The following is a 23759-nucleotide window of genomic DNA, read 5'->3' as shown; positions in this document are numbered from 1 at the left end:
CAACTCTTGATCTCAGCTCAGGTCTTGATCTCAGGGTTGCGAGTTCAAGCCCCACACTGGGCATGGCACCTACTTAAATAAATTTTAAAATTTTTATAAAAGAATAAAAATGAAGTCCCCCAAACCTTTAAAGAAGGTAGATGGCCTAATTTGTCCCCACTTTAATACCAACAAAGGAACTAAGTCTGAGTGACTCCTACATTACCAACCAACAAATACCAGAGTCAGACTAGAAAGTAGACTTGTTGACTGGCCAGTATTCCTTCCACAAGACCATGCTCTTTCTGTAGGCACTTGGGAGACACAGGACTTTGAATGTCAGGTTGCAATGCCTGCAAGATTGATTTTTTAGGCAGAAGCTTTAAATAAACACAACAGGAGTTTGCACTCTGGTAGCAGTATCTAAGGATGCACTGGAGAGAAGAGTTGCCGAGGCTAGATCTAGAATATGAAGGAAAAAATCAACAAGATGAAATCTAAGCAAACATGGTGATAAAGCCATATATATTTAAGTTTCAGAATATACACTTTCTAAGTTCAGGTTGCATAAGAATTGAATTAATAGGGGCATCTGGGTGGCTCAGTGGGTTAAAGCCTCTGCCTTCGGCTCAGGTCATGGTCCCCAGGGTCCTGGGATCGAGCCCCACATCAGGCTCCTTGCTCAGCAGGGAGCCTGCTTCCCTTCCTCTCTCTCTGCCTGCTGCTCTGCCTACTTGTGATCTCTCTCTCTCTCTCTCTCTCTCTCTCTCTGTCAAATGGATAAATAAAAGCTTTATTAAAAAAAAGAACTGAATTAAAAGTTCATAAGAAATAAATCTATGACTGTTAATTAATTTTGATACTCATGTAAGCTTAGTGTTTTGGAGCTGCTAAAAGTAAATATCCTGCTTGGTGGTGTTATCAGAAAATTAATGTTCAAAAGAAGAAATATATGAGACTGTGTGTTGCTTATACCACCCAGGAGTGTATCCCCTTGAGCCGTAAGAAGGATATTCTTGAAAAGCTGAACAGATATAAAACAACTAGGATGATGAAAGACCTGAAAAACACATGTGAGGTGTTTTATTTTTTTTTTAGAAAAAAATGTAAATTTAACAAGAGAAAGGAGAGTGGGGAGGGAGATAGATTTCCAAGGGCAACCTACAAGGCAGAATGAAGACCAGTTGTGGGATTGTACATAGTTTGCCCAAACATAGGATTTTTTCCCCAAAATTAAGAATCATCTGTAAAATACCAAGCTTGCTCCTCCAAATGTACAAGAAACAGCTGAGGGGTTATGTGAAGCAGGTTGGGGTTAATTGCTTTTGTGGGAAAGAAGTTTGCCGAGAGGGTTCTGAGGTTTCTAAAAAAATTTTCAGTTTATAAGTTACACACACACACACACACACACACACTATTCTTATTATAAACTTTTGGCAAATTCAGAATAAAGGGGGGATATGAAATAAGGCATATGGCATTTAAGAAAAGAGAAACTTATGTATGTCTCATTCAGTTCCTTATATTTTTTCCTTCTAATTCATCAGTGGAGAGTGATAAGACACGTTTCTATACTAAAGTACAGTGAACGATGGCTGTATGTATTGATAGTAATTGATAAGTCACCATCTTCATTATTTGGTAATTGATAAAGTAATTTATACTGGTGGAGATTTTCAGTTAATTCTTATTCCTTCTATGGGTCTTAGAAATATAGTTGTTGCTTTCTAAATAGTTTATCAGTGTTAAATTATTAAGTGTGCGGCAACAGATTATCACACACATCATTCAAAGCTTCTTGTTTCCCATAATTTAAATGTGCTGTAAGATAGAAACAGCCATGGAATTTGACTCTTTCCTTAGGTTTTTGAAAATAGGATATTTTCTTTAACCTCTTTTTACTACAATGCTTTGTAGTACAATGACTTTTTTTTTTTTTTTTTGACAGAGATCCTTAGTTTTTTGAAAACAGGATATTTTCTTTAACCTCTTTTTTTTTTTTTTTTTGACAGACAGAGATCACAAGCAGGCAGAGAGAGAGGAAGCAGGCTCCCCCACTGAGCAGGGAGCCCCATGCGGGGCTCGATCCCAGGACCCTGGGATCATGACCTGAGCTGAAGGTAGAGGCTTTAACCCACTGAGCCACCCAGGCGTCCCACTACAATGATGTCTTTTCAAAAACTTGTAGAATAGAAAAATTCATAAAAATCATTAAATTGTAGCTAAAATCACCTCGTTTTTACACAAAACTTTATAGATGACTTTATTGATACACTTTTTTCTAACTTGTTTACTACATGCTTACCTAATTTAATGTTTATGTGATTATCACATCTTTAACTGTGAAGAATGTGACTATATAACAAATTCCAATGTATTAGTCATCAATTTAGGTACATGATAAAATCAATCCTATTATTTGCCACACTGTTAATTAGAGCCTTTTGCTAGCCAGTACTTCTGCATTTAGAAAATAAAGTGATATCACTCTGTACCATCTATATTAGGCATTAGGTATCCACTGGATGATGTTCAAATTGACTTAAAGTGAACCTAATTATGTTCTTATTCTCTATAAATTGCTAGTCCAAGTAGTATAGAAGTCATATCTTTAACCACACATCTCCTTTCTCAATCAAAAATCCAAAACCTATCTATTAAGCACAGAACTCATACAAATTGCTTGTCTATACATAAGAGAAATACAAAGAAGTAAAATTTTAGAAAGCTTTCAATGAGATTATGAGCTATTTAATGAAATAAGATATTCGTGAAGATAGAATTAAAAGTTCGGCAAGAAATTTTACAGTGACAACTGAGTAAGGACAACTAATATCAAAATTATTTTGGCATCATCATCTCAAATTTTTTCAGATCTCTTCATATGAATGATTCCTTCTTTTGGTCAAATAATCTCAAGGAGACACCATGTGTTAATTGTCGTTCTATATGTTTGACCAGTACATTTATAGGAAGGGCCTCTTGATTTATAACCAGTACCTATTTCCACAAGATTTCATTACTTATACTCTTTTTTTTAAAGATTTTATTTATTCATTTGACAGACAGAGATCACCAGTAGGCAGAGAGGCAGGCAGGGAGAGAGAGAGAGAGAGAGAGGGAAGCAGGCTCCCCGCTGAGCAGAGAGCCTGATCCGGGGCTCAATCCCAGGATCCTGGGATCATGACCTGAGCTGAAGGCAGAGGCTTTAACCCACTGAGCCACCCAGGCACCCCTACTTATACTCTTACATACCTTATAAATACAAAAGAATATAAATCCTGCAGCAACATGAAATGAAATACTCCAGTTAGCTTTGAACAATTGTGGCCAGTTATTTATTTTCATTTGCACATTCTGTCTTATTTATTTATATTTAGAGGAAATTTCCTTTTACTTCAACTCCTCTAAGATTAATTTTATTTATTTTGTTTCATTTTCCAATCACCCATATTTAGAAGGAGGTTCAGACTCAGCTATTCTAAAACTGACTGACATCTTTTAACACAATATCCAACTGAAACAAAGCAATCAATAATTTTTCCTCCTGCATTAAAGAGCAGAGATTTCTTTTGATGTGATAAATACTGTTGCTAGAGAAAGAAAGTGATCAACTATTGACATTACTAGAACGACCAACTAGTTTTAACACCAATGAGAGTTGCTCTCATCCCTCAACTTTGCAACTATTTTCATTCATTGTTAGAGTCACATGTTTGAACTTATTATTACCCATCTTTAGAGATTATAAGTCTTGGCTCGTGTTTTGTTTTGTTTTACAAAGCATGGTATTTAATCCCAATAACTATTAAGAAGCAATGATGCAAACCAAGTTATTAGCTTTTCTTTTTTTTTTAAGGATTTTATTTATTTGTTTGACAGACAGAGATCACAAGTAGACAGAGAGGCAGGCAGGGAGAGAGGAGGAAGCAGGCTCCCTGCAGGCAGAGAGCCCAATGCAGTACTCGTTGCCAGGACCCTGGGATCATGACCTGAGCCAAAGGCAGAGGCTTTAACCCACTGAGCCACCCAGGTGCCCCCAAGTTATTAGCTTTTTTAAAGACTTACGTTTACTTCTTGTAAAAGATGGTGTTTCTTACCAATAAATATGCACGAATCATTTTTAGGATAATGTTCTCTCTAGTCAATAGCTTGGAATAAAAGTAGAATATATTTCTGAAATTAGAGAAGGGTAAAGATAATAAAACTTTTCAACCAGTAGAGTGGATTAGCTGTCTTCTGAAGACAAGTGCAAAAAGAATCCACTCTACAGAGTGATTGTTTATTTATTTTTGTACTTCCCTGCTAGCCTCGCCTGCCACCTCTTATAGAGTAGGTACTGTGTGTGTGTGTGTGTGTGTGTGTCCGTGTACAACTGAGTTGGCTTCCATTGGAAATATAAGCAAAGTCTTATAATAGTGACAAGACATGAGAAGACAATTTTATTTTATTTTACTTATTTATTTGAGAGAGACAGCATGAGCAGAGAGGAAGGGTAGAGGGAAAGAGGGAAGCAGACTCCCCACTGAGCTAGGAGCCTCACACTGAGCTCAGTCCCAGGACCCCGATATCACGACCTGAACCTAAGTCAGATGCATAAGCAACTGAGCCACCCAGATGCCCTGACATGAGAAAACAATTTCTTAAAAACATTTACATGGCTAAGCTAGATGATCCAGATAAAGGAAAGGCTGATCATATAGAGACCACTTATGAATTAGGAACGTTAGACCTACTTTAAATTTGTTTTGGTAGAAGTTAAGCACCTCTTACAGGTTTATTTTTGAAGGTAAGACAGTAGTTAAAGATGGCACTCACAAATATGTTCACATATTAATTAACCTACCACATGACTATGTGAACACAAGTTGTACTAAACAAAACTTGTAATTATGATGCTTGTAATTATTATCTGAAGTAGCATCTAAGTTGCAGCCAAACATTCCTACTCAATTTAGAAAGTATGAGGGAATATACTCACTGGCTCCCAATGATAAGATTCTCCTGGAAGAAGAGAAGAAAACCTACTTTCAAGCTTTCTGTGGAAGGAACTTTTAAATTTTAAGTGATTACAGTTGACTCATCATAAAATGCTGAAACTGTCTTAAAAGCGTTCCAACGGGAATTTAGGCTGAATCTAACATGGAAGGAGACATGGAAAACATTGCAAACATGACAGCTTGGTGCCAGGTATCTGGTCCATGAGGAGAAAGTAGACAACAAAGAAGAAATATTTGAGATTAAAGTGGGTTTTTATTGCTGTTGTTCATCATCAATTGTATGAATAAGTTTCATCTATAGGTTTGGCTTCAGACTAAAAGCTTCCTGGGAGGTCTGGTGTTTTATAGTCATTCCATTCCTAGGGAGGATGCCGTGGTTCTTCAGCAGATACCCTATCCACTGCATCATAAGCACAACTGAGCTCCAGATGGAAAATAGACTGTACTTACTCACCAACCAACTAGGAGATTAAACAAGCTACCCGGTCTCTCCAGGAGGACAAGGAGCCAAAAGGCATATTTATCACCTCTGAATCACAGAGAAGTCCTGCTTTGAAACAAGATTTTCTTCTCCGTGACCATTTTAAATAGTCAATTAGTAAGTGACTGGGAGGAGCTGGGAGTACTGGGAGCTGCATGATGAAGTCACCTCGCGGTGACTTGGGTCCATTGCAATGTGCAGAATGATTGAAAGTTGAGCACAGATTTCTCAGAAATAAAGTTTGGTTTTTGGACCTAGATAGAGCTAGCTGTATGCATACAAGAAGGGAACAGTCCTCTACTTAATCCCCTTGAGAAACACCAAAAAATTCCACTAACTCCTCTCTACAATACCGATCACACCTGCAAAGGGAACTTTCAGATTTTCACCTGCTTATTACTAATAAGCAGAAGCTTCCGTTAAATAGAGAAACATAGAAGTCTTTAGACTCCTAAAACATTTATTAATCCATTTATTGAGTTGTCCAATATTCTTAATGCCTACGATTCTAGGTTCAGGGAGTAAAGAGGGGAGTAAAGTCCCTGCACTCATGGAACTTCTATACTACTGAGGCAAGAGACAACAATCAAACATATCAAATGTCAGTGGTTGATATGCATAAATTTAAAAAAAAAACACACAGAATAAGAGTGACCATGGCGGCTCTGAGGGAGAACCCCATTTTATATTGCCTGGCTAAGGAGGACCTCTCAGAAAAGGGGACCTTGGACATCTGAAGGAGGTGAGGGAGGGAGGCATACAAACACATCTGGGGAGAGAGCTATCCAGACGAGGGGACAAGAAAGGCCAAGCCCGCAAGGCAGGGCAATGCTTGGCATGTTCTATATACAGGAAGTTGCTTGGTGTGGAGGCACTGGGCATGGGGAGGAGAGGGGGAAAGACAGATCACAAAGGTGTTGGGAGGTCTAAGGGAAATCAGAAAGATGATATAAAACTTTTAAGGCCTTGGGGCACCTGGGTGGCTCAGCGGGTTAAAGCCTCTGTCTTCTGCTCAGGTCATGATCCCAGAGTCCTGGGATCGAGTCCCGCATCGGGCTCTCTGCTCGGCAGTGAGCCTGCTTCCTCCTTTCTCTCCCTGCCTGCCTCCCTGCCTACTTGTGATCTCTGGCTGTCAAATAAATAAATAGATAAATCTTTTCTAAAAAGACTTTTAAGGCCACAATAAGGATTTTAGCATTTACCTGCAATGGAAAGCCATTTAATGGTTTGAGCAGAGGAATGCAATGCCTTTTTAAAAATGTCACTATGGCAGCTGCGTGGCAAAGAGATGGAGTGGGTGGAAGCAGGTGACTGAAGAGACGTAACAATAGTCAACGGGAGGCATGATCCTGGCTGTGGAGTATAGAGAGAGCAGTTGAGGTGATAAGCAGTTGTATTTAGGATATATTTTCCAAACAGTCACATAGATTTTTTTAGGGAGTGTGGAAGAATCAATGATGAATGCAGTGTTTTTGGTCTGAGCAACTGAACCGAGCTGCCAGTCCCGTGGGAAAACTGGGGAGCAGATAGTGTTGGGATCGTGAGAGAAGCGTGGAATTAAGAGCAGTTTTGAACAGGTCACATTTGAGATGCCTGTTAAACACCAGAATGGAAAAATCAAGGAGCCAATTGCATGTATGGGGTTCCAGAAGGAGGTCAAAGATGAACATATAAACCTGGAAATCATCAGTTACCTGGTGATATGGAAAGCTACGGGATTGGATAAGGTTAACACGGAAAATGTATACAGAGATGAGGTTCTCATCCTGAGACAAGATAAGAGTTTGGGACAGGAGGAGGAACCGACAAAGGAAAACTAAGAAACGGTGGGCTAGTCAGGCAGAAGGATAAACAAGATTGCATGGTATCCTGGAAGCCAAATAAAGTATTTTTAAAAAGGAAGGAGCAGCTGTCAATCCTGCTGACTGGTCAGGAAGTTGGGAACCAAGAATGTAAGGTTTGATTTGTCCAGTAAATTATTAATAAACTTGAAAAAGGAAGTTTCTGCAGAGAGGTGGAGAAAATAGGATTAGAATAGGTCAAGGAGAATTGGAGGAGAAAAATCAGAGACAGAGATTGTGAACAACTCCTGTTAGAGTTTAATTGACAAAAGCTGAGGAGAAAGGAGATGATTTAATTGGAGGATGGTATGGGGATTCAACAAAGGGTTTACTAAACTGAAAATTGTTCCAGCAATATTTTTTTCTTGGTAGGTATCCAATGGGGGGTGGGGTAGGGAAGAGACAATTGTAGGAGCTGTGTCCTTTAGAGTATGGGAGGGGTGAGACCCAGTGGGCAATTAGAGATGGCAATTGCTTTAGATAAGAAGCCTGGGTGTAGTTCTTAATTGTATTAATTGATCAAATTAGCCAGCTCTTTGAGTACTGATGATAAAGTTTTATTGAATATTTACAGTGTACCAGCACTGTTTTAATCACTTGACATATGCTGTGTCTCATCCTCAAAACAGCTCTACGAAATTGACCCCACAATTTATTCATTTATTTAATCATTGAACAAATATTTAATAAGAGCCTGCTTCCAAGCATTACACTAGCTGTTGGAGAATAAAAAGTGAACAATAAAATCATCAGGTAACAGTTGTGACCTATTCATGATATACCAAGTTTTTTGCTATTAACTCCATATATCATCTCATTTACTTCTCTCACCAACACTTGGAGGTTGGTATTATTGTCCACATTGAATAGACTGAAGTTTAGATGTTAAATAACCTCTAAGAGAACACATCCGCAATGCGTACTCAGACTGTGTGACTGCGCGATGCTTCCAGCATGTTCCCTGCCCCATACTATACTCGATGCTCCTTTACATGTGCGTTACTAAACTAGACAAAAATTATGGGAAGAATGAAAACATAATACAAAAAGAATTGCCATGTGCCCGCTACAAGAAAATGGGGTACCGGATCAGAGAATAATGGGGTAATGGGGTTGGAAAAATCTATAAAAAGGAGTTGCCAGGAAAAGCTGCTCACCAAGGAAGTCACATTTCAGCTGAAACTGCAGGGATAAGAAATACTGGATGAGGGTGCAGAGAAACTTCTAGTTTGAGGGATGAGTCACAAGGGCAAAGGCCCTGAGGCAGGAGAGTTTTTACACACTCAAGGAACCAAAATAAAATCAATGTGACTGGAGCAAAATGGAAGAATGTGAGAGTAACTTGAGATGAATAGAAAGACCAGGGCTGGCTCTGATTCTCTGATTACACAGGGTCCTGAAGGCGCAAAATAGGAGTTTAAATTGCATTCTAAGTTTGAGAGGTCACTGAAACTTTTTAAGCAGGAGAGGACAGGTCTCTATTTAAGTGTAACTCTTGTGCCATGCAGCCAATGAATGAGAAATACTGGTGAGGAGGGACGAGGTGCAGCCGTGGAAGCAGGGAGACCGGTAGGCAGGCTGGGTAGTAGTGACCCAGAAGTGAGAGAATGGTGAAGAATGGACATGGAGGAAAGTAGCTGAGAAACAGCTCGGTGATGGCATTTCTAGAACTCCGTGATGAGATGGATTCGATGAGGAGGAGGAATGACTCCTGGGTCTTTGGCTTGAGCACCTGGGTAGATGGTGAGACTTACTGCGTTTCCACTGGTTGAGATGAGGAAACTTAAGGGCTAGGGCAGGGGACATGTTTGGGAAGAATCAAGAAATGTCTTTTGGGTAAATTCTGCTAGAAATATTAGACTACTGAATGTTGGGGTTGAGTGGAGAACTCTGGACTATAGACATAAACTGGGGAGACACAGTGTGAAAATGATATTTAAAGTTATGGGGATGGGGCCACCTGGGTGGCTCAGTGGGGTAAAACCTCTGTCTTCGGCTCAGGTCATGATCCCAGGGTCCTGGGATCCAGCCCCGCATCGGACTCTCTGCTCAGCAGGGAGCCTGCTTCCCTTCCTCTCTCTCTGCCTACTTGTGATCTCTGGCTGTCAAATAAATAAATAAATAAATAAAATCTTCAAAATAAAGTAAAATAAAGTTATGGGTATGGATGAAATTACCTAGGGGGAGTATAAGGGAGTGCGAGAGGCAGAGAAGAGAAGGGATGAGAAAAAGATTAATTTAACAAGAGTCACAAAAGCCTATTAGTATGCTGATAGAAATGATCCTGTAGAGAGGAGTATTATAGATAATATTCAGAGGAGAACAGTGTGAGAATTCCTGGAGAAAGCAAGAGAAGATGCGGGCCATACTCCAAATGGCGATGATAGCCATTAATTTAAGAGGGACACTACCGGGGCACCTGGGTGGCTCAGTTGGTTAAGCAACTGTCTTCAGCTCAGGTCAGGATCTTGGAGTCCCAAGATCGAGTCCTGCATCGGGCTCCCAGCTGCATGGGGAGTCTGCTTCTCCCTCTGACCTTCTCCCCTCTCATGCTCTCTCTCACTGTCTCTCTCTCTCAAATAAATAAATAAAATCTTTAAAAAAATAATTCAAAAATATAAAAATAAATTTAAAAAAAAAAGAGGGACACTACCTCTTCATTATAAGGGGAAGTAGAAAACAAGTCCAAGTGTGGGTTGGTTTGTGGGTTGGTTTGTTCATTTGATGATGGGAATGAAGACATTTGCTGATTGAAAACAAAGCCGAAGCCTGAGCCCAGGCCTATCAACACTAAAGCCATTGACAAAAGAGCCTCTTTTTAAAAAACTGCTTGCAGGGGCACCTGGGTGGCTGAGTGGGTTAAAGCCTCTGCCTTTGGCTCAGGTCATGATCCCAGAGTCCTGGGATCGAGCCCTGCATCAGGCTTTCTGCTCAATGGGGAGCCTGTCTCTCTTTCTCTCTCTTCCTACTTGTGATCTCTGTCTGTCAAATAAATAAATAAAATCTTTAAAAAAAGGAAAGAAAGAAAGTACTGCTTTCGGTTGCTGAGCAAGGTTGCAGCCAAACCTGCCTTGCTAAGGACATTCTGCCTGTAGCTCCCTCCTAACAGGATCAGGGCGCAGATATTTTAGCGAAGGGCCAAAAGGAGAAAAATGACTTTCCTCATTCTGAGCAAAACATCAAACAGGCAGATTCCTCTCCTGCTGAGAGTAGGAGCAGGATCTGTTCCATTGGGGTCTCTTTTTCTTACCTCCGTCCTGTGAATCATTCAACATCTAAGGATTTGACAATTCTGGCTTTCAGCCTCATACCAGGGACTGCTGCTCATATCAAAATGAAAAGCTGTGTCGGACAACAACCTTTCCAAAAGACCAGTCACCGAGCTGTCTTCCCTCCCTTGACCTTTCTGTGCTATTTTTCTTGCCTGGTCCTCACTGTTCTTGCCAAGCCATTAAATCTTTTGTCTTCCCCCTGTTTTCATCCCTTCTCTTTGCTACCCGCCTTCTCTACCCTTTCTAGTCAAGAAGTACCCTCCTTGCCACAACCCTCAGTTAGAGTCCTGAGTCCCACGAGGCGGCAGATGCCACCCTGTTCTCCAGAGTGGTCTCTATTGCGGTCACAGAAAAGCTTTAAATTAAAATTCTAACTGCTCGACCGAATTCTGCTTGCAACTCCACATAAATATGGTCTCCCTCCCTGCAAACAATGCCAGGAATGACATTTTTATCTTCCGGTTTACACCCACCCCTCCCTCGCACGACTCCCGGCGCATCTTGGGCTCCTATCTCTCATCTCTCATTTTGCTCAGGCCGGTCCACCCACTCCCCATCATTCTCCACAGCGATCCTGTCAAAAAATCAATTCGCTGCTTCCTCCGCTATTAAAGTGGCTGATGCAGCCGTTCTTCCCTTTTATGGAAGAGAAATGAGGGTGGAAATAAGCTCTCCTCTGTTGATCCCTAACATAGGCATGACTGAATTTCTAATACAAGTACTGTGTCATTTTAGATAATTTACAGAGACTGCTGCGCTTTAATCAAATCTCATTAAAATGGAAATGTTCATTATCATTCAAGAGCACTTGCTGAATTGTACTAGTTTGTTCACTCAGAGTGCTCACTTCTAGGGTAACGGGACTATAATAAATGCTATGGAAGGAGAAGCCTTGCCTGTGTCCAGAACAAGACCCGGAACAAAGAGATCTGGAAATTAAAAAAAAAAAAAAAAAAAAAAAAGATTAAGACCTGTAGGGAACTCTGAGTCTCTGATATTAAATCAGCTTAATTAGGGCTGGAGCTGCTATGTATTCAGTCCACCTGGAGAAAGGGAGAGTAAAGATATGGCAAATTTTTATAAATTATACCCCAAAAGTTGAAATGAAGGCTTGCCCCTTGAAAACATGTACACCGTAAGGTGAACTAACCCTTAAAAGTGGAAGTTTTTCCAAAAGGTAGCACCACAACTCTTCTAAATAACAACGTGTAAGGAAGAGGCTGAAGATTTTCTAATGACACGAACAAGGGGGAGACGTGCTTGGGACCCTCACAGCACCGACAACTGTGGCATTGATAACTGTGCCCCTCGATCCAAAGAATAGAATTAGAAAGGAGGAGGCGATAGAGGTATTGCGTCCTTGTTCACGGTGCCACACTCTGACTGCCAAGGCTCATCCAAAGAAATTCAAGCCTCCGGCTTCCAGTTGCAAACTCTCTCGATAGATCATCGATTCAAACTGGTGACTGACTTTAAATTTATGTTTTGCTATAACATCCGATTGACTAAAAAGTCATAAAAATGCCCCAAAGAATTCCTATATATTTTTACTCACATGCTATGTTAGGATGCTTTTTTTTTTTTCTTCAAAGATTTTATTTATTTATCTGACAGAGATCACAAGTAGTCAGAGAGGCAGGCAGGGAGAGAGGAGGAAGGAGGCTCCCCACTTAGCAAAGAGCCTGATGCGGGGCTCGATTCCAGGATCCTGAGATCATGACCTGAGCCCCTGAGCCAAAGGCAGAAGCTTTAACCCACTGAGCCACCCAGGCATGCCCTATGTTAGGATTCTATTTGCTTTATCCTCTCTCTCTTTCTTTCTCTCCATCACCTCTCTTTGTGTCTCTGTGAATTTTTTTGTGAATTATTTGATTATAGGTTGCAGACATAATGCGCATTTGCCCCTAAAGCCATGATACATGTGTATTTCTTATCTAGCTGTGGTACAGTTCTCAAAATCACGAAATGAATATTGATTCAATATTATCACCTGTCCTATAAACCTTATTCAGATTTTACTCAATTATCCCAGTAAAGTCCTGTAAAACAACCACAAAAATCACAAACCAAGCGTCAGTTTCGTTGCCATGTCACTTTAGCTTCCTCTTATCTGGAACTGAGCCTCAGTCTTTCATGACAGTGACATTTAAGTAGAATACATCACTTATTTAATAAAATGTACCTCAATTTGGGTTAGTCTGATGTTCCCTTATGATTAGATTAACTTTATGCATTTTTGTCAGGAACTGCACAGTGATATTTTTATCTTCTTAGTGAATGTATCAGGAGGCACTTATGTCAATTTGCCCTGTTATTGGAGATATTAACTTTAATCACTGCATTAAGGTATTTTCTGCGGGGTTTCTCCACTACAAAGTTATCATTTTTCCTTTTAGAATAATAAGTAATATTAATTATTCCATCATTCCATCATCATTTATCAGGTGGCTTAGGGAGACCTTTTCCTGTGATTTTTTTTTTAACATAGCATTTATTTAACACTAGTATGATAGTACTAGTAACTCGTACAGTAGGTCATGATGTATATACAATGGATTATAACTTTTTGCTATTGTTATTTATTTTGGTGTTCAAATTGAGACAGATTTAGCCACAAACTAATGATCCTTTAAAAATTCGGATTTCTGGCTTTTACTGGGAAATCAGTGCTCTGGGCGAAATTACGTCAATAATTCCATGAATCAGGGTAGCTGAGCAAAATCTAAGCATGTCTGCCTTCTCTAATTTTTAGATCCTCCTCCTGGATGATTTGACTCATTTATATTACTTAACCCAGCATTTATTTTTCTGACTATTATAGAAAGGGTTTTCCTAAACTGATGCGAATCTTTTTTATTTCGATTTTAACCTCTTCAAAGAAACTGGCTATTTCCCACATAAGCTGACTATAACAAGAGCACAACCTAACCACACAGGTTGTAGTTTCTCCATTTTCCTAACAGTTACTTTTTACAGAAAATTATTAAATTGGCAGTCCGGGGTCTACCTAAATCTTGCTTGGATTTTAGTTGTTGCTATCCATTCTCCCAGGATCTGTTTAGACCTGGACACCAACAGGAGTGTGTCTCTGACCTTCAAAGTAGAGAACAAGTTCCAGAGCAGCCACTGAGGGCTCTGGTTGGTTTTCTGTCCCATCAGAATCTCATCAGACCATCCTGGCACCACTTCTATCCCCAAATAAGCAAAAGTATGTTACAGCGTAAATACATCACAAGAGTAAATACAAAGAGGAGGGTTTATGGAGTGCTAACACAGGTAGAAATGATGATGTGCATGGAGATGATTGTTGCCCAAGTGAGCAACTTGTGGAAAAAAAGATTAGAGAAGAAAAGCATGGACAACGGAAGAGGAGCAGTGACTTCTGATCGAAAACTAGAGAGGAGAAAAACAAAAACAAAAAGCCTTGAGAGGTAAAGATAAATGCCAAGCCAAACCAAACAAACCAACCTGTCCAGGTTTCTTCTTGTGATAGAACTTGTATCTAAATGGTTTATGACCCAACATTGCTTTCTTTAACAGTTCAGTTTAAGATAAAGTGGTCCTGAACCAAGCTTCATGGGAAGCTCCAGTTGAAAGTGTCATAAAGTAAAAGTTGTTTACAAGCCTGGTATCATTTAGTAGTTAATCCATTCAAACTGTCTTTTTAAGAATTGTAAATGAATGCAATTACAATTAAGGTCTACACTAGGATTCATACCGGTCAAATAAACTTGATTTTCCAAAATCATAGAAAATGTTGGAGAATTTTGAAATTTGTAATCAAATAGCCTTTGAATGCTGTAGAGATGAGAGATTATAAATTTATGGAGCTATGAACCAGGATGTTAAAACTTATCTCATAGACAGTTTGAGCTTAAGGTAATATTGTTAATGTAGAATTTGTAGCTTGCATGAAATATTACTAACTTACAAGTTTTTGCACACATTTTAGAATTATGGTTGCTCTAAGAAGTCAACTGTCGTTTATGGAGTAGAGACCACAAAAAAGAGAACATAGAAAAACCCAAGCTAAAGCAACAAAATAGAGCAAGATTTTTTTTTTCCTTAGGAAATAACAAGCATATACATTCACAGATATCTTAAAGCAAATGAGCTAAATTGACTTTAGACAATAATGATTCTTCAAGGGAATTGGTTGTGAAAGAAAGCTGAGCAGAGGAGAATCTCGGAAGATGCCTGAAAACTCTCTCCCCTGAGAACTAGGAGACGGTATTTCTACCACCGGTTCTCACTTTCATGTGCACATGGGATCCCTTGGGGGATGGGGCTGGGACTATCATGGCCTAGAACCTAATTCGATGAAGCTGGGGTATGGTTGGACTTCAGGGCTTTGTAAATCTCTTTGAAAGTCATTTAAACTCTTAAATAGTTTTAGGGTAGGTGGGGAAGTTGGAGAAGCTAAGGGGAATTTAAGGGTGTGAGAAAATTTCAGCTTAAACAACTAATCACCAGGTTTGGTCAGTTTATAGAATGAAGTTACTTCATTTAAAATTATTCAAGGAACTCAACTATATTAAACAATAAAAGAAAGTTTAAGCACTGAGAAATTTCTGGTTTTAGCTTCAGTTTTTTTCCTGAGCAATTTTCCACTTTCCTAATCCAAGCCTTAAAAAAGTATACCATTAGTTTTGTTTTCAAATATAGTACTTTTTTCCTGAGTAGCTTGCCAATAAAGACAGTGAACCAGAAGGTAGTCATTTATCAACACCCCAGATGACCTTTAAACATTTGTAAGGCACACAAACATGTTCAATATTGCCTTGCATATTGAGTGATAAAATAACCAAGGTAATCCATAAATAATATACTATACAATTTTATATCATAATTCCCTGGAGCCTGATTCTAAATGTATTTTTAAGCCTCTAAATAATGTAGCCCAAGATTGACAAATAGCATCCATTTAATACATTTTTAATATATAAGTCAATCAATAAAACAAAAATAATTTATAAGACTCAAAATTTTAAATGAATTTTAGGACAAAATTATAGTAGTCCATTAAATATGTTTCAAGTGGCTAGTAGACTATCAAATAAAGATAAACAGTTTATCTATTTAAAAAACAGAATAGAGGTATGATAGAGTAAGGGTAAAACCAAATTATCTACTTCTCTGCCAACGATTAATTATATAATTAAATTTTATTTCATCACATGCTTTCAGTCATTAACAAAGCATTCTTCTGATATTCTAATGGACTTTGAAACAAAGTACTATCTATCTGTTAAATTATTCTTGAGGTGGAGAAGCAGGGGTCAGAAACTGGTTATTAGTGATTCAATAGGCAAATTAGATCAATGTAGCAAGAAAATAAGCTGCTTGCTAGAAATAAGGAGCTGACTGATATCAGTTGTTCCGGACACATAGCAGAGAGAGAGAGTTTTTGTGTAATAAAATTGGACTGAGGAAGCACGCTTCTTCAGCATTTACTTGGAGTTCTATCATCTGCAAGGTGACGCGATTTGTCCTATCAAGCCGAAAACAATGAATATGTCCAAAAATTCTTTTGTTACCACTTCTTTTACTCACTATTCACATATTTTTGAAGCTCTTATATGCAAAGGGGGCCCAAGCCAGACGCGGAGCCGCACGCAGCAAGCAGTGCCAAGATCCCTTTTCCTCACAAACACGGCGCAGTGTAGACCTGGGGATAGAGGATTAAAGACAAGACATTAGCAGGAAATGATGTGAAAGAAATCGCATAGACGAGGCTAAAGTTGATCAGGAATAGAGTTTAGTTCATTACAAAAACACACTGGGTGATACCTGGGGGGTCAGTCAGTGAAGCGTCTATCTTCAGCTCAGATCATGATCCCGGGGTCCTGGGATGGAGCCCTGCATCAGGCTCTCTGCTCAACGGGGAGCCTGCTTCTCCCACCCTCCATCTTGTGCTCTAATGAATAAACAAAAATCTTAAAAAAAAAAAAAAAAAAGTCTCTCCCTTTCTGTCTGTCCCTCTCCATCCCTATGCTCTTGCTTTCTCTCTAAAATAAACAAATCTTAACCAAAAACAAACAAACAAAAAACAAAACTGTAAGAGACGACCTTGATAACACACACACTGAACACCAGTGAAGATCCTAGCTAAGTGCTTCGAATCTTTTCCTCCAGTAATCTCTCCAAAGTTTCCTTAACATTTCTTTTCCCTATTGCCACGTAGTCCAAGTTGGGTGTTTGCCTTCTCAGTATCACAACTAAGCTCCTTCACAGAGTGGTCTCTAAAGTCCAATCTCCCCATCCACAGAGCCCACAGCTCCAGCCTGCCAATAATCCCAGTGTAACCAAAAGACCTGCGTTTTTTCCTTCTCTAGACCACCTGAACTCCCACTTCTCCTTGCCCTTGTAGCCTGCAGAAGGTAGAGCAAGACAGAAAGTGGATTCACCAGTGGCTACTTACAAGAAACTGAGGTCCATTAACCAAGAAGCCGGCTGGGGTGGGAGACAGAACAGCTGACTTCAGGGCAGGCTTGACGTTCAACCTCTGCCTCTCGTTTGCTTGGCCTCCTCTCTGTGTCTCTTCCTTGGCAAAGAAAACAAAAACAAAATAAAAAACCAGCACCATCCTTCCCCCCAGGACACTGAAGAGATTAAGGAAGATAATAGAAGTAGAGCGCTTTAAACCCTTCTAGACAGTGCTCAATAAATGGTAGTGATGATGAGTTAATTTTCACTGTTTAAACCTGCGTCAAGTGGCCTAAATGTATTGTGAGGAAGAGAGAAGGGAAAAGATGAGGCCCCTAAGGTAGGCCTATTCAGAGGGTTCTGATTTTGACTCATCCGCATTCAAACAGGGCAGGAGCTGTCTCTCCCCAGATTCCACCATAATGCCAACACTGAACTGTCGAATGTATTAATTCAAAAACTACTGATCTAATGAAAAAAAATAGCCTTTGGAGAAATGAGGGCCCTGGTCTGACTCTTGTATTCAAGCAAGTTATTTAACTCCCTCTTGTCCTAGTTTATCTGCTGGTGGGAATTAATAATGCTTGCCTCTGCTTAGCCAAGAGTCATAGGAAAAAATGAAAAGCATACCTGCCGTAGTAGGAATGGGAACAAAGACATTCAAATTATATTTCATTTTCTTTCTATAAAAATATTATTAAGAAAACAAGTATAATAATACTTCTCATGGGATAACTTTGAGAATTAGAAATAACACATCTAAAACTCCTCTACAGTGACTGACATAAAATAAGAAATTAATAAATTATAGCCTTTTTTAAATTACTATGACTGAGGGACTTTAAAGTCATTTCTTCCTCCCACATGAGGAATATGACAGAACAGCTATGCACACAACTTTCAAGTTCCTTGAAATTACTAGAAAATGTTCACATCTCAACTTTCAGGAGTCCAGCGTGTTCCTGTTTGCTAAATGAGTACACCATGTGCAATGGGAATGAGTCAGCCCTGTCCAACCTTCCTTGGGATGTTATAAAATGTGGCATAATGTTAATTAGCAGCCATCAGTGCTCTTGAAGACTCACACTGATGTGTTTCGTCACAAGTGCGTTACCAAATAAATAGGATGTTTATTTTCATCACCACGCCTTCAGAGTCATCTATGGTATAGGAGCCAGCCTGCCAGTAAGCAATTCCCAAAGCAAACGATATGAAGATCTCTTTACAGGTGTTTCATTCAGCCAGCTTAAACATATTACCATGAGTTTAGAGGATCTTTTTGAAAATTCCCCACCTTTGTCATGGAAGTAGGTACTATGGTCTTTAGTTGACAGCTTGAAAAACTGAGATGCCATGAGGTGAAGTGCCTTTACTAGGGTCAATGATTAAGACAGAACTATAATCCAAGTTTCTTTCCACTACATGTTGCTATTTTCATATATCTCCAATGCTCCAGGGAAATAAAATGCCTCAAAGCCATTTTTTTTTTTTAATGGCCATAGACAACACATCCAGATGGATGTAATATAGCTGATTTTAGGATCCAGTCTTACTATTAGTAATATATAAGATGAAAATAACTTGCCATCTCCATAGAGTAACCTCCATCACCCCTAAAGATAAGAACTAATCTGTCAGAAAATTGACTCCATTTTAGTACGAAGGCAATATGAAGAGCTTCAGGTAAGAGGTCTGGGTTGTAGGCGAATTCTGGCTCTAATTATCTGGGTGACTTTGAATAAATTCCTTATGTCTCTAGAGTTCCAGTTTTATCATCTATAATATAAGGGTGTTGGGTTAAATGTAGCTGGCAGAAGGTTGAAGTTATTATATTTACTATTCAACAGTTGACTCATCTCTTTAGCAACGGTTTATTAGCATAAACACTGAGCAGTAGCAAGGTAAGAGTGCTAAGACTAAGAAAATTTATGGTGGTGTTCTATACATAAAATATGTAAACTATTTTCATGAGTAAGCTGCAATAAAATATATGGTTGCATCAATGAGTGTCACAGAGCCTTGTCAAAGTTAAAATTAAAGATTAGGACATCTATTCATAGGGCTAATTGAACTGTCCCATCACTGCAATTTTCTTACTGTAAGAATAACAGATTTTCCCTTTTGTGATCAGTACATCCTGTGGATCCTTAAAACTGAGGAGAAGCAGCCTCACCAAGATCATCCCATGCCTTGAAGACACCTCAGTTGTACAGGAAAAGCCAGCCAATCTGACCACTCACTTCAAGAAGACAGAGAATGGGCAGGGGGGGGAGGGCCGTGCTGCCTTTCCTCATTTTCCACACAGGGTTCTCAAAATGCACTTTTTATTATTACTTTTCCTTCTTAAAGACTTTCCTTGAAATGTTTTTAAACCTAATTTTATCTGACCCTTGTTCCAAAATATTGTGGGGTTTTTTTTCCTTTTGTAATTGCCACTTATCAAAATATTTTTTTATTTATTTTACATAGAGAGAGATCACATGTAGGCAGAGAGGCAGGCAGAGGAAGGGGGGAAGCAGGCTCCCCCCTGAGCAGAGAGCCCGACACGGGGCTCAATCCCAAGACCCTGAGACCATGACCTGAGCCGAAGGCAGAGGCTTAACCCACTGAGCCACTCAGGCACCCTATATAATTGCCATTTAAAGTAATCAAAAATTCCTTAGAATAGAAATTTCAACTTTCTATAACTTCTTTTTTCATACTTGCTATTGTTGTTTTATTTATTTTTTAATTTTTTATTATGTTATGTTAGTCACCATAGAGTACTTCATTAGTTTTTGATGTAATGTTCTATAACCTTACAAATATGGAGCAAATATACCTGTTTATCTTGAATTTTGATGAATGTCCCTTTTAATGCTTTACTCACCTTGGGAAAAAAGAGTTATCCTATTTCTCCAAAGTTCCTTGAAAAAGACCATTAAATGAAAAACAAATCCTTACTGCTGCCCTAGAGAAAGAAAGATAATTTCAAATAACTAGAAAAATAACCTCTGACTTTTGTTAAAAATTCAAAACAATTCATTATTTTACTGCCACATGCCATTTAATATATAACTTCAAGTAGAGCAGAATAAATTTACAGAATTCTATACTACTGTTCTAAGAAGAGTCTGAGAGGCAACTGTGGTGTCTTTCACTCAAAATTGTTCAAAGTAAGAGTGAGTGGCAAGATGGCAGAGGAGTAGTGGACTGAAATGACATCAGATCTCAGGAGTTCAGCTAGATAGGTATCAAACCATTCCAAGCACCTATAAACTCAACAGGAGATAGAAGAGAAGCAATTCTAGGAACAGAAAATTGACCACTTTCTGAAAGGTAGGAGAAATGAATCCGAAGCAACAGGAAGATAGACCATAGCGGGGAGGGGCCAGCTCCCGGCAAGCAGCGGAGCAGTGGAGCACAAAATCAGAACTTTTAGAAGTCTGCTCCACTGAGGAACATCACTCCAGAGGCTAAGCAGAGGTGTAGCCCTCAGGGAGACAGTGTAGTCTCATGTCCCGTGAGGTCACAGAAAGATTTGGGGTGTCTGAGTGTGACAGATCTGCCAGGTATCAGAGCAGGGAAGCCAGCTACAGAGTCAGAGTCAAGGTGGGAGCTCTCAGCTTGGGGTTACCTTAAACTGTGATCCAAGGCACAGTCAAGACACTGCTCTTGGAGCAGGGACCCCACAAGTGGCAGATCCAGGGAGACTCCCCTTCCTCCTCTGGGAGGAGTAGGAATCTGTGGGGTTTGGAGACTCCAAACAGAGCTGAGTGCCAGGGATTGAAACACTCAGTCACAGGCCGGGTGAGCTCAGAGTGCAGCCGGGGATCAGGGAGACAATAGTTATTGACTGCTTATCTCTGAGGGCACACTGAGTGGGGCCTCGAGCTCTTGGCTCCTCCAGGCTGGAGATTGGGAGGCCACCATTTTCATTCCCAACCTCGAGATCTCTACAGAAATGGTTCAGGGAACAAAAGCTCCAAGAATAAACCCTAGCAGATTACTTAGCCGAGACCCTGGCAAGGGTGATGCAATTCCACCTCAGGCAAAGACATTTGAGAATTACTTCAGCAGACCCCTCCCACAGAAGATCAGCAAGAACATCCAGCCAAGACCAAGCTCACAGATCAAGAACAGCAGAACTCCAGAGCTAGGGCAAAGCAAAGCATAGAATTCATGGCCTTTTCCCCACGATCCTTTAGTTTTGCAAAGTTAAATTTTTTTCTTATTTTATTCTTTTTCTTATTCTTTTTTAGCTTTTCCTCTTTGCTCTTTTAATGTTTTTTAACTAGTTTATCTTAACAATACCTTTCTGGAAAAAAAAGATCTTTTTAAACCTTCGTTGTTGGAGTCATATTTTATCCCTTCATTGTATTTAGCCTTATATTTTTGTATACATATAGGTGGGTTTTTTTCAAAATTTTCAAACAATTTCTTTAATAGATCAAAATATACCCTAATCTAGCACATGGCTTTGTTCTAGTCTCCAGCTTGAGCACATTCCCTCCTCTTTTTTTTTTTTTCTTTTTCTAACCAACTTATCAATTCCTTTTTTAGAATCTTTTTTTAAATTTTCATCGTTACAGTCATATTCCATCCCTTCATCATGTTTACCCCTATTTTTGTATATATATAAAATTTTCTTTCTTTAAAACTTTGGGAGGCAGTTTCTTCTAAGAGACCAAAATATGTCCAAAATCAAGTGGGGGGTTCTGTTCTAATATATATATATATATATATATATATATATATATATATATATGAGAGCTATCTATACACACACACACACACACACACACACACACACATATATATATATATATAATTTCTTTTTTACTTTTTATTTATTTTTTCCTCCTTTCTTCTCCCTCTGGTTTTAGAGCTCTTCTGATTTGGTTAGCATACATTTTTCTGGGGTCTTTGCCACCCTTTTAGTATTTTATTCTCTCATTCATATATTCTTTTTTTTTAAGATTGTATTTATTTATTTGACAGAGAGAGAGAGGTCACAAGTAGGCAGAGAGACAGGCAGAGAGAGATGAGGAGAAGCAGGCTCCCTGCTGAGCAGAGAGCCCAATGTGGGACTCAATCCCAGGCCCCTGGGATCATGACCTGAGCCAAAGGCAGAGGCTTAACCCACTGAGCCACCCAGGCGCCCCTCATTCATATATTCTTATCTGGACAAAATGACAAGGCAGAAAAGCTCACCACAAAAAAAAAGAACAAGATGCAGTACCGATGGCTAAGGACCTAATCAATACAGACATTGCTAATATGTCAGAACTAGAGTCCATAATGACGATTCTCAAGGTGCTAGCTGGGGTCAGAAAAGGCATGGAAGATATTAGAGAAACCCTGTCTGGAGAAATAAAAGCCCTTTCTGGAGAAATAAAAGAACTAAAATTTAAACAAGCTGAAATTTTAAAAAGCTATTAATGAGGGGCAATCAAAAATGGAGTCTCTTATTGCTAGGATAAATGAGGCAGAAAAGAGAATTAGTGACAGAAGACCAAATGATGGACAATAAAGAAGCTGAGCAAAAGAGAGACAACTACTAGACCATGAAAGGAGAATTCGAGAGATAAGTGATACCATAAAACGAAACAATATTAGAATATTTGGGATTCCAGAAGAAGAAGAAAGAGAGAGGGGGACAGAGATATTTTGTAGCAAATTATAGTAGAGAATTTCCCTAATGTGGCAAAGGGAATAAGCATCAAAATCCAGGAGGCACAGAGAATCCCCCTCAAAATCAACAAAAATGGGTCTACACCCCATCATCTAATAGTAGTGACAAGTCTTAGTGACAAACAGAAAATCCTGAAAGCAGCTCAGGACAAGAGGTCTGTAATATACAATGGTAGAAATATTAGACTGGTAGCAAATTTATCCACAGAGACCTAGTAGGCCAGAAATAATGGGCATGATCTATTCAGAGCACTAAATGAAAAAAATATGCAGCCAAGAATACTCTACCCAGATAGGCTATCACTGAAAATAGAAGAAGAGATAAAAAGCTACCAGGACAAACAAAAATTAAAAGAACTTGCGAAGACCAAACCAGCCCTACGGGAAATACTGAAAGGGGTCCTCTAAGCAAAGAGAGAGTCTGAAAGTAGTAGACCAGAAAGTAACAGAGACAATATACAGTAACAGTCACCTTACAGGCAATACAATGGCACTAAATTCATATCTCTCCATAGTTAGTTACCCTGAATGTAAATGAACTAAATGTCCCAATCAAAAAACACAGGGTATCAGAATGGATTAAAAAAAAAATCAATATGCGGTATAGAAGAAACTCATTTTAAACCCAAAGACACCTCCAGATTTAAAGTGAGGGGGTGGAAAACAATCTACCATGCTAATGGCCATCAAAAGAAAGCTGGGGTGGCAATCCTTACATCAGATAAATTAGATCATAAGCCAAAGACTATAATGAGAGATGAGGAAGGACATATATCATACTCAAAGGGTCCGTCCAACAAAAAGATCTAACAATTTTAAATATTTATGCCCCTAACATAGGAGCAGCCAACTATATAAACCAATTAATACCAAAATTAAAGAAATACATTAACAATAATTCAGTAATAATAGGGAACTTTAACACCCCCTTCACTGAAATGGAAAGATCATCCAAGCAAAAGATCAACAAGGAAATACAGGCTTTAAATAACACACTGGACCAGATGGTTATCACAGATATATTCAGAACATTCCATCCCAAAGCAAGTGAATACACATTCTTCTCTAGTGTACATGGAACATTCTC

General features: G+C 39.1%; 1 long non-coding RNA gene across 1 annotated transcript; it reads right to left on the bottom strand.

Annotated features, from left to right (window-relative positions):
* Positions 1–15952: 15952 nt before the first annotated feature.
* LOC309850267 lies at positions 15953–17081 on the bottom strand. The gene is made up of 3 exons (XR_014304157.1): positions 16995–17081; positions 16364–16509; positions 15953–16241 (listed from the first exon to the last, which is right to left on the bottom strand). It is a non-coding gene; the product is annotated as an uncharacterized lncRNA (long non-coding RNA).
* Positions 17082–23759: the final 6678 nt, after the last annotated feature.

Source organism: Mustela nivalis (genome assembly GCF_964662115.1).
Source record: "Mustela nivalis genome assembly, chromosome: 16".
Lineage (NCBI taxonomy): Eukaryota > Metazoa > Chordata > Mammalia > Carnivora > Mustelidae > Mustela > Mustela nivalis.
Note: the sequence above shows the minus strand (reverse complement) of the source record. Positions and strands in the feature narration are given on the sequence as shown.